This window comes from Plectropomus leopardus, chromosome 9 (genome assembly GCF_008729295.1).
Source record: "Plectropomus leopardus isolate mb chromosome 9, YSFRI_Pleo_2.0, whole genome shotgun sequence".
NCBI classification, from domain to species: domain Eukaryota; kingdom Metazoa; phylum Chordata; class Actinopteri; order Perciformes; family Serranidae; genus Plectropomus; species Plectropomus leopardus.
The window spans coordinates 28,631,732-28,643,626 of NC_056471.1; positions in this window are offsets into that span (position 1 = coordinate 28,631,732).

Sequence of the window (11,895 nt, forward strand, 5' to 3'; positions counted from 1 at the left end):
AAACCCGCCAATATGAAACCGCTCTGCTACTACACTGACACCTACTGTCATTAAGTTTGTTAAAATTAACCATTATCACAATCCCACCTTGTACTTGACAATGTAACCATAATAATCTTTTAGTGGCTCAGCAAACATTTTTTTAAAATAATTCTTGTGCTGAATTCTGATGCTGCTGACAAAACAACTAATCATAAAATGCTATCAAGACTTTATTTTGGAAGGACATAACATGCAACATAATTTGGTAATGCCAAGGCTGCCTCATTCCTTTTCTTTCCTGTGTGTGTGTGTGTGTGTGTGTGTGTGTGTGTGTGTGTGTGTGTGTGTGTGTGTGTGAAGCAGCTGTGGATCATGAGCTCAATCAGTGATATTGAAAACAGGTTTGCATCATGAGGAGCAGTGACTTATTGGACTCAAGTTGTGAAAGGAGGGGTGAAACTATGTTGCAGTGAATGAAATTCTGTTAATGCATTTGCATGTATGGGTTTGCATGTGTGCTTACAGGTCAACTGTGATTTCAGTACTAAATTTTTTACTATATTTATTAATTAATCCTTTCGTTTTCTTTGTATCTAGTCTTTAGCTCAAAATGTGCTCACCTGAGCAGTTGGTATATTCCAGGTGAGGCTGAGATGATAAAATGCCAGTCTCATGTATGAGACCAGTGTGTCTTGACTGTGGAAGCATGTTTTAATGTCACATTGCTTGTTTTGCACAGTTTGATGCAGTTCATCATTGTGCATTTTGTGTCAACACAAGAGAGAAATACCGCATCATGTACACAGGTCTCCAGTCTCAGTATATCTTCTGTCTAATTTAAAACCGCTGCTCACCAGACCAGATCTCAGGCCTGTTTAACTCTAGAACCCCCTCAGGTAAATCCTAAACTTCGACAGACTGCTTTTCACCACTGTGCACCTTATAAAATGAATTAATTACAGAGGATATTAAAATCTTGAATGTCTCATTTACTGGCTGATTTTAAACGTTATGGCTTTGTTTGCTCCCCTTCGTCTGTGCTGTGCTCTGGTCTTTTACAAAGAGTTGATGTCAGTGACATTACCTGATTAAAAACAGGTTCTCTGTAAGAGGAGGTGGCAGCTTGCAGTGAGACTGCAGCTTTCATCTTTTTTTTCTCTCTCCTTCAGTTTTAACTTGTTTTGCTAAACTTCTTGGCATGGTTTGCCTGTTTCATGAATATTTAATCAATGCCGCATTTTTTTTTTTGCAGAAACTTTTGCCGATAGTGCTGCTTCCTTTAACCCTCAAGGTTTCCTGAGATTCTTTGTCTTTTTTATGTATATTTTCTAAAGCTGTTTTGGAAAAAATGTGTTAACAGCAGGCTGAAATATAAAGTATGAACCCCAAGCGGCAGCCTCTGGTGCTGAAAAATGAAGCCAACACTTAAGTGCCAAAAACTGCAGTTTCCCTAAAGGCAACTTAAGGCTGGTTCCAAAATCAAGTCAATCTCCACAGACCCCCATGTTAAAATGTTCACCTTTAAAGCAGAAATAAACACATTTTCAGCCTGGTACAAAAAATGGTTTTGATCTCTATAATTTCCCATTCATGACAACTGTAGGGGGGTGAATTTTTTATAACTCACATGCTAAAATATGTTTAAGACTCAAAGTTATGCACAATAAAGGCATAACTGCTCTAAGGGACAGGCAAGTGCTGTCTGTTGACAAGTTGCTACCATGGCAACAATGTTGTTTAGATGATGTAACTTTGGTGTAAGCTCGAATACACAGAGAATAGGCGCAGCTGTCACCATTTCAGTGTGTTTTCAGTTCATAATAAATAAAATATGCTAAAGTATAAAATATGTCTAAGTGTTGCTTTGATGGCCTAAAGGAGTCTCGTTCTGCATTTGGTTGCCCGTCTAACGTCTCTCTAACATGTTCTCAGTCTGAACTACTCTCTCCTATGATGTTTTAGGTGTCTTTGGGAGTCAGCAGTTTGGCTTTGAAGCCAATTTTTGTAGTGGCCAAACAGTGGAATTACACCTTCCAAGGCCCTGGGCCAAAAACACCTTCTCCCATTGACTTAAATTGTGGTCTAGTCTCAGTAAAATCAGTGGATACATTTTTTTTTTGACACTTTTCACCGTCACGATTTCATCCATTAAGTCAGATAACATTTTGAAGTCTAGAAGAGCAACACAATTAAATCTTATTTCCCTACTGAAGTTTGCAAAAGTGCTAAACTGGAAGTAGCCAGCTCTTGGTGCACCTGCTCTATGGACTAGAGCTGATCATCTAGGTAAATTTTTACACGTCAGTGGAATGTTTCTGGCTTCATGCGCCACTGAGCAAATTTCATTGGAATGAACGGGGTCCTGCCGTCAACGCTGTATCCAGTTATCTTAATACATCCATGACTCACAAATCCAGCAAACCTGCAACTGCACTGGCTTTTTTTGGGAGTCGTGTTTTTAAACTTTTTTTTTAACCATAGCCTGTGTGACAAAGATCCAAAATGGCAATCCAAATACCATTTGGTGATGTCACAGAGGCTACATCCATTATTTTTAAGTATTAGGGAGGTGTTTTTGGACTATCTTTGAGCAAAGCTCTGAGGCCAGACACATTCAATGGTGTGAGTTCTAACAGACTATATTAGCAGGAAAAATAGTCTAATTCCCTCTATCAGCTGTTCTTCACATTGTAAATAAATCTGATACACCTTTATCTGTTAAATCTTTGTTGGTCGAGACACAAAATTTAAAAACCGTATCAACACATTGCCCCGCAGTGTGTCTTGTTGCCACTCAACAAAAAGGGCACAAAGGTGCTGATCCAAACTGACATTTAAAGTTTCTCCATCGGGGCTGAATATGCAGCCAAGCGTTCACTCATAATCTGTCACTGTCTTCTATTGTTGCATTTAAAAAAGAGAAGAAGATAAGATCTTCGTGACACTGAACAACTCCCAGAAACACAGTTAACTGTCAGAAATGTTCAACTTTGTCTACGACTGGCTTTGGTTCAAGTGTTACCCAAAGAGGCGTGACGATCTCTCCGGAGCATGTCTTTTTTTTTCATTTTTATATCAGAACAGATTGTCAATTTATTTTTAATTTCAGAAGCTATTTACTTTGCACAAGCAAACTTTGATTTTAAAATCCATTACACCACTGACCTGGTGTCTGTGAGAGTGTGTGATAGGTGACACTAACCAGCTCAAGCACTCATCTGCCGTGTACACCTGCTAGGAGTTCCTCAATGGGCCGATATTAAGCTTTAATTGAATCTCATTCTCTCTTGGAAGTGCCGGGGCACAGAGGAAATCTGATCTTTGACTTGGCGTCACTCCATAGCAGGTGGGATGCAAAGGAACTGCTGGTACACCAGCTGTCAGAAAGTTATCACAGAGACTTTGACATGTTGGCTTTGAGCTTTTCCTAAAACTCAGAGTCTCCTGCTATGATTATGATAACATTTCTACTTATTTACAGGATGTCTGTCTGCTCCAATGAAGACAAATCATTGGCAACAGATACCGTCTGCCTCTTAAACTTCCTGAGGGAAACAGCAACTTAAAATAAAGTGAGGTGCATTCTGCAACTATGGTCCACTTTGATCTGTAAACTTTCAGAGAATTAAATGCCTAATTCGAGAAGTGTATTGATACAATATTTCCAGTAAATTGACACTGGCTTTTCCTGTGTGGTGCCTTGTGGTTTTGTGTAGTGCTTGTGGGTTTGTCTTGGGTGTATGCTTGGGGGTTTCTCTGTGTGTCCTCCTGTGTTGCGGGGGCTGGGCGTGGCGTCCGGGTGCTGAGGCTCTGTGCACACTTCCTCACCTGCGCCTCATCTTTGATCACCTCCTCTGCAGCATATAAGCTCCAGCTTCACTCTTCACCGGTGCCAGATGGTTCCCACCTCATCAGTGGTAGATTGGCCATTTTCTCTGAGCTATGTCTCTTGTGTTTCATGCTTTTTTTTTAACTCAGATTTTTTGTGCTCACTCAGTGCTCTTTGTGCTCTCTCCAGTGCCTTCCTTTGCCAAGCTCCAGCACCTCGCCGCCCAGCCCCTCGCCTCAGCCAAGCCTCTCGCCACCCTCAACACCTCGGACAAACCCCCGCTCTCTGCTCACGCTTCTCCTCGCCTCACCTCCACCATCAGCCCCTCCAGCCTCACCTGCTCTCACCTGCTTCCTCTGCCTTCATGCTCCCTGACTCCCATTCCCCAACGGCACTCCCTACCTCGCCATTCACATTATCATTAAAACTCTGTTAATTGTCCATCGTCCGTCTGTGTGTTTGCAATTGGGTCCTACCTTTCCCTTTCAGTACTGAGTGGCATAACATCCTGTATGTTTCTCCATAGCAGCTGGTAAAAAAAATAAGTGTTTTGGAAATGTTATATTGTCTTTTTCAGTGTTAGCATTATATAAATACAAAAATACACAACATAAAATGTTGTTTCTCTCAATATTTGTACTTTTAGAGGAAAAATGAGCTCTTTAAAAATGACAGCCAATAAACATATTCTTCTTTGGAGCTATATGTCCTCCAGAAAAAGTTCCTAAATTTATATTTTGAATTTCATGGAAGAACAGACCGTTCTCATACAAAGTCATCAAATACTACCACTTTTAGAGTAGGCTGAGCAAAGTATTCCAGATGCCCCCTTTCCCTGCAACCTTTATGATCTCATCCTGGGGAATCCCAAAGCGTTCCCAGGCCAGATAAAATATATAATCCCAAAAATGAGACATGTCTTTGATTTTGGTCAGTTGTGACAGGGACACAATTATCATTATAGTTGAAGAATCACCCATTTGCCTTTAAAACTACTATTTTGAGTCTCTCCTTAATAGCTGTGAAAAATCAGAGTGCCTGTGATACACAGACTCAAGTACAGATTATCCTTCTGCATTTGGAGTATAACAAAAAACAAAGGAAAGAAATGTGGTTTCAAAGCTCCAGGAGGTTCAAGAAAAAAAGCCAAAGACGTGAGGAGACAGTGTAGGTCATGAGGGTGAAGGCAGCCTTTCTTGTAGGAGAGAGGATGGAGAAGACATCTTTCAAAGGACGATGAAACCCCAGTTTACAACAGTAAAGCAGCCGAGCGGGACATTCAGTATTTACAATGTGCAGAGAGCCTAATGGCATCGCATTAAAGACCTCCTGTAAAAAGGACTTGTTAAACGAACTGGCTCACCTTTAATTGCAGAGGATTCACTCAGAAAGTCCCGGCAGAGCTCTATAGCATCACTAACACAGCGGTAAGAAAAGAATCTCAACAAAGCCACTGTGGAAATCTGTTGCTTTTGACTTTCTTACAAGGATTTTTTCATACTTTTGCACTAAAAAATGTAAGTGCATTCTGATAAAAACAACACACTAAACACTGGACATCAAATACATGCAAAAGAAGAACATAGGAGCAGGATAACTCCACTTGAATAGGTACAGATTGATCACTTCATACCATATGGCATCCCTAAGTATATTCCTCTAAAACTAACACTATGCTTAACTAACCAGCTAAAACTTATTAAACTGTGCTGTTGAAAGATACTGTTGCTCTGTATTTTTCTCCTCATTTCCCAGCTGCAAAAGAATTTCTCCCTCCTGCTGCTGTACGAACAGAGTGGGCTGGGAGACAGAAATCTCAGCATATAATTAGGCCTTTAACTGATTTTGCTGGCACCCACTCCACAGAACATTTGAATAATGTTCTCAGTAGAAAATGAATCATGTATTTGGCTTTCTTAAAGTGAAATGCCACCTCGAGAAAGAATTGGCCTCTGTTCCAATCATTGACAAGGGAGAAAGCTATACTTTAATAATGTAGAAGAAAGCTGCACTTTATAACATGTTATGTTTTATATGTGATTCAAACTTTTTTTAGATTCTTCTGGCACAATTTGTCTCAGGGTAAAAGCAACTGACTCACACTGGATTCACACCAGACACGGAAGCACCCTCAATATGTTGCACATTAAAAACAGTTCACATACTTTAAACTTGTGGAGATACACAAGCATTGTGTAATTTTACATGCAACATGTAACATGGATTTCATTGTGTTTTTTATAACTAGTTTTTCCCATGCAAAAATGAAGATGTAAATGACCATTTTCTGAAACAATGAGGCAATTAGGATGACTGATGATTTAGACAAATCATTTACTGATTTATTGTTATTGTGTAATTTGAAATGTAATTCAGGTCTCTCATTGTATATCAGATGTTCAGCTTTTGATACATACTAAACATCATTGAGAGTCTACAAGTGTTACCCAGCAAAGCTATGCATGCGTTTTGTGTTACAGTTGTGTTACAATAATTGGACCACAAAATGTTTCTTTGGGAAAAAACAACCATCCTGTCAGAATCTGAATCTCAAAGTTGCTCTGTGAAGAAAAACTGTGTCACATCCCTTCCAATTAAACCTTCAATTCATCAAGAGCAGACTGTGATTTCCCGACAATGAAGGACAGAGAGAAATGTCTTCTAAACAGCAGCGTGAACGTCCCATCTCAAAAAGGCTCAACTCAACCTCTTTAGATCTTTTATTTCTTTCATCCCTTTGGTGTAAAACATCACAGACTAGCTGAGCCGGTGAACATGAATGACCTGCATACACTTAAGTGATGTTGGTGATTTTGAGTATTAAGTTAGATCTTTCATACCTCTAGAGTAGGGATGTCAGTTTCAGTTAATGTTGTTTTCCATAACCCGACACTCATTAACCCTTTGAAACCTGAGCAAGTGGCTTGATTTCTTTCAAAAGAGGAGGGTGGCAAGCAAACTTAACAAGAAATGGCAAGTAATTAGCAATAAATTAGTTAAAATTACAGGAAAATGATCTACAAAAAATAAACAATGTTGAAAGAAAAAAAGCTCAAGAAAACGCCAAAAATGTATTTCCTTTATTTTTTTATACCATAATTTTAATTTTTTAACCATTTTCCATTGCAAAGTTGCTCATCTATTTATTTATTTTTTTTGCTGTATTTGTGAGAGAAATCAAAGACATTTTCTCAGCTTTAAATGCTATAAAAAGGCACCCGAATGCATCACAAGGAAACTGCTGTCAGTCCAGGATTTAAAGGGTTAACTGGTAACTAACCAATTCATTTTTTAGAAAAAAACAACATGAAATGAAAAAATTATTTTCTTTAGTCAGGCGCTCCATTGACTCAGTGAGCTTTAGCGTTGTGTTCTCAAGTGCTGTGCATTTACAGGTGGTGAATTTTAATGTTTTGTGTTGTTAATTTGTTGCCTTTTGAATTATTTTCTGTTGACTTTGATGAAAGACAGCTGGCTAGCTGCAACATGCTGAATGATAGTGTCCACCCTCCAGTCACCACTGGTTACCTAACATACAGCTTGGCTTTTCTGCACTGTTTATTCACAATTACTGCTGGTAACGCCATTCTGGCAATCGTCCGCAAAACCCATCAAGCATTGTTGCAGCCAATTTTTCCCAGTGGCCATTCATGATATTGCAGCAAACAAAATCACCTTTGGCCCAAAATGCATTTTCCTCATAGACTACTATTGAGTGTGTTTACATGGCCATTTATAATTGGAGCACATTTGTTTTCAGTCCTATAATTTCCTTTAGAAATGTCAAATTAGTCTGCACTGATTGGCCGGCTCCAGTGACTGTCTTTGACTGGACGAGTCTGATGGAGCTTCAGCTTCAGAGAATGTGGCAGAGTAGCTCAAACAGCTTATCCTTAAAATGATTAAGCTTCTCTCTGTCTCCATCTCTGTCTATTCTGTCACTTTCAGTTCCACATTTCTCTCTCTCGCTCTCTCTCTCTCTCTCTGGTCTAATTCCTTCTCCTCTCTGACAGGTCTTGTGGGAGGGAGTGTGTAACAGTGGGAGTTAATTTAATCAGCATCATGCTTGGGTAAGGCAACCATTTCTCAGCCAGTCCACTCATTGACCTCCAGGTAATGCGTATGTGTGTGTGCACGTGTGTGTGTGTGGTGTGTGTGTGTATTCATGATTGACAGGAGGAGTCGATTGTATCAGCTCACTGTCCCAGGAGACCACAACTCTATACTCTGTCTACACCTTGTTTCAGCTCCCCGTGTCTTTAGTCTGAGCTGTTGGAGGTGGGTGGTTGTGGGTCTCAAAGTATCCAGCAGTGGTAATATTATGGGATGGCAGCAAGTATAGAGTCCACGACGACAGTGTATCTGTCTTGTCTGGTGCTTGTCTTGGCTTTTCTGTGTTTGTGTGTGCATCAGAGGAGGGGGGAGCTCAGCATGGTTGCTGTGTTTTGTAGCAGCCTCTCCACCTCTCTGTGTGAGTCTGCGAGTAGCCTGGCAGTCACTATCGAGGTTCATCTGTGACATACAGCACCCAGGGGTTTTGTTTCACCCTTAAATTGGCTTTCAAATGGGCTGAATGAGGAACCCTGCACAGCGTGAAGCATTATAATCAGCGTTAAGTGGTTGCACAGCATGAAATAGCATAAATTAGGGATTCACAGTATTGAAATGTTTTCCAGTAGCCAATAATTTATCTGGTCATTTTAGCTGATTCCCTTTTTTTGTTATTCATTTCATGCAATAACATCATTTGTCTATTTTCCACCAGTGGAGGTGACTTATTAAGTGTAACTCTGCTGTGTGGCACAGATGCAGAAAGCTAGAAAAACATTGTATTAAAAATGGTCTTGGATTATAACACAACACTGTTATAAAATGTCTGCAAGAACTGAATGGTAGTGAGCAGAATCATCTCCACTGAGTACATGATGTAAACAAATACTCTGTGAAAATACATTTATATCAATGGAATGTGTCATAATCCATTATGACAGAAAAAAACATGTTTTAAGTTATATTTGTTTACATATTGGCAATCTGGCATAATTAAAAGTATGCCAAATTAGAGCACCTCCTGTTTACACTGCACCCACTGATCTGCAGACAACTATAACTAGATTACTTTGGTTTTGATGAAAATATAAAAACACGATCTTTCTGAAGTTATAAGGAGCGTATTTTTTTTCTATGATTTCTAAGCAGATTCATGGGAAAATTATTTGCACTGGACACCAAAGATAATTACATCTAGACAGTCTAAGCCTCATTGAATTGGAAGATGTGTGTATCATGTCTTTGTGTTCAGATTTTGATGGGGTTATGACTCTGCCATATTTGTCACGAATTGCGGCAATCAAGTGTCAAGGGTTCTGAAGTGCCTCAACTCCATGAGCTGAGTATCAGAGGCACTGCTGAATTGCTGCAAGTGTTGACCATGTTGATAAGCGGAAAAAAATACTTAACTAACTTCCCATTTTGTTAGATTTTCATTTCATTCTGTCATTTTCTTCTCAGTGGATGCATCCATCCATCCATCTATCCACTTTCCTTATCTGTAGCCAGGTTGAAGGGGCAGCAGGCTGAGCAAGGTACTCCAGATGTCCTTCTCCTTAGCAACATTTTCCAGCTGCTCCTGAGGCTCATGTCCATAGGCGAGGGTTGGGATGTAGCTTGACTGATAAATTTAAAGCTTTGCAATTCAGTTCAGCTCCCTCTTCAACACAACGGTCTGGTGCAACACACATAGCAATGCTGGCATCACATCAAACCGCCTGTCAAGCTCAAGCACTGTTTTACCTGCTCTCATGAACAAGATACTCAAACTCCTTAGCTTGAGGCAGTAACTCAATCCTAACCCAAAGGGATCCAACAATTTCTGGCAGAGAACCGTGATCTCAGATTTGGAGGCACTGACTCTCATCCTGACCACCTCAGACTTGTTGCAAACTGCCCCAGAGCATGCTGGAGGTCACAGTCTAAAAAAGGCCAACAGAACCACATCATCTGCAAAGAACTGAGATGCAACTTTTACCTCACTGGAAACAGGTGTAACGCAAGTTTGCCTGGCTCTTTGGTTTTTGTACAGATTAAACAAATGTGATAGATCTTGTAAAAGTTTCTGGTAGGGATATTTTGTTTTCTCTTGATAGAGCCACTATGCTGGCTCTTTCCCCCTGTTTCTTAAACTATGCTAAACTAACCAGCAAATGGCTGTATCTTTGTATTCAGTGTCCAAGCATGACAGTTACACCAATCTAATCATCTAACTCTTGGCAATTAAACAAAAAAAGCAAATTACTAAAATGGTGAAAAATCAAGTTAAAGAAAAATGGGCTATTATTACTGAGGTAAACCAAAAATATGCACACAAAGGCATTTGTAAAAAACAAATGATTCATCAAATCAGTTCTCAACACCAGCTCAATGAAGCATAATAATTACAACAAGTCCAACGTAAGGAAAAACTGATAAATACCCTCTGGAGGATTCATCCAAGGAGTTTGTGATTAGCATTTTTGATGCAATTCTCCTTTCTAAACACATTCTTTCAACCTGTCTCCTCCGCTAATTTCCTACATCTCCCACAATGCTCTTCAGCCACCCCCGGACAACATGCCAGACTTGTATTCAGCTACTGTACAATTCATGTGTAGGCGGAGAGTGCAAGACTAAGAGCGTGAGTCACAGTTTGAGAGCAAGGTGATTGCGACTGATGGTGGAGAAATATTGTTCTCTGATAGACCATTTCCTGTATGACTGTCAAATGTCAGTGCAAATGATTAATCTGGATGGAAGCTTTTGTAAAATTAGATTTTCAGGGACCGACACCAAAACCATCAGCCTTTCTTGTAGCTGTTAAGAGAAAAATACGTCCACTGCAGCTGCATTAGGGATATCTTGTTTATTGTGGTGTCTGTTTTTGGCCAGAGAAACAAGTAAGAACTACTACCCATAAAAACTGACACATTAATGTATCAGGAAAAGCAGTGCCTTCACACATTAATTAACTTACCATGCATTTGAGGCCTATATTCTTTCATTAGTATTCTACAATGATGAAATTCAGCGCTACTTATGCCAAGCACATAATGTTCACAAATGTATGTAAGGTGTCTGTGGGTGTCTGTAAGGTGTCTGTGGGTGCAGACAGAAAAGGAGACAGAGATGGTTTGATGCGACATCACATGATCAACAAGCTTGGGTTTGTCCCAGGCTTTGGAGTATGGAAGAAGATGTCTCACATGTCTCCTATCGCTGTCATATTGAGTTCAGGGATTCCTTTTTGGTCCTTTAATCATTGATGAGATATATACTGTATTAAACTCTGGGCTGCAGTGAACAAATAGATTTTTAGTTTTGACCTAACAAAGTTCCTGTTTTGGGAGTGGCAGTAGTTTCTTCTGTGTAATAAATTAGTAATCTGGGTAAGCTTGTCAAATCAGTCTTGTTGTTCTGATAAATTAAAGTTTGATGAAATTCACGGCTTTCAGCAGCACATTACAATGAAACTTGCACTTGAAGCATTTTATCCTTTCTGAAGGTGATATGTGTATTTAAACATTTTGCAAATCAAGTTCAGTTCATTGAACAGTGCAGGTGAGGTGTCATTTCAGGACTTCTGCATTTAAAGGAATAGTATGTAAGATTTAAGGGGATTTTGTGGCATCTAGTGGTGAGAATTGCAAATTGAAACCAGCTGAAACTTCTCCCGGTGACACATCCTTCGGTGTTTATTGTTCAGGAGGTTTTCAGCATGAGCCAAGTTATCCAGAGAGGTCTATGGACCCAGTGATTTTGATAAAATCACAGACTTAAGCAGTTCCACTCAAAGAAATATAGTGTTTTTTTCTGACACTCTTGTTGTGGAGGGGCTACAAGCTACAAAAACATGAATGCCCCTATCTAGAGCCAGTGCTTGGTTTGTCCATTCTGTGCAACTGTAGAAACATGGTGGTGCACGATGGCAAAATCAATGGCTGATGACTCATTCCATATGTGATATGAACAGCTCATTTTAAGGTAACAAAAGCATAGTCGTTATTTTCAGGTGATTATACACTAAAATATATATATATATATATATATAT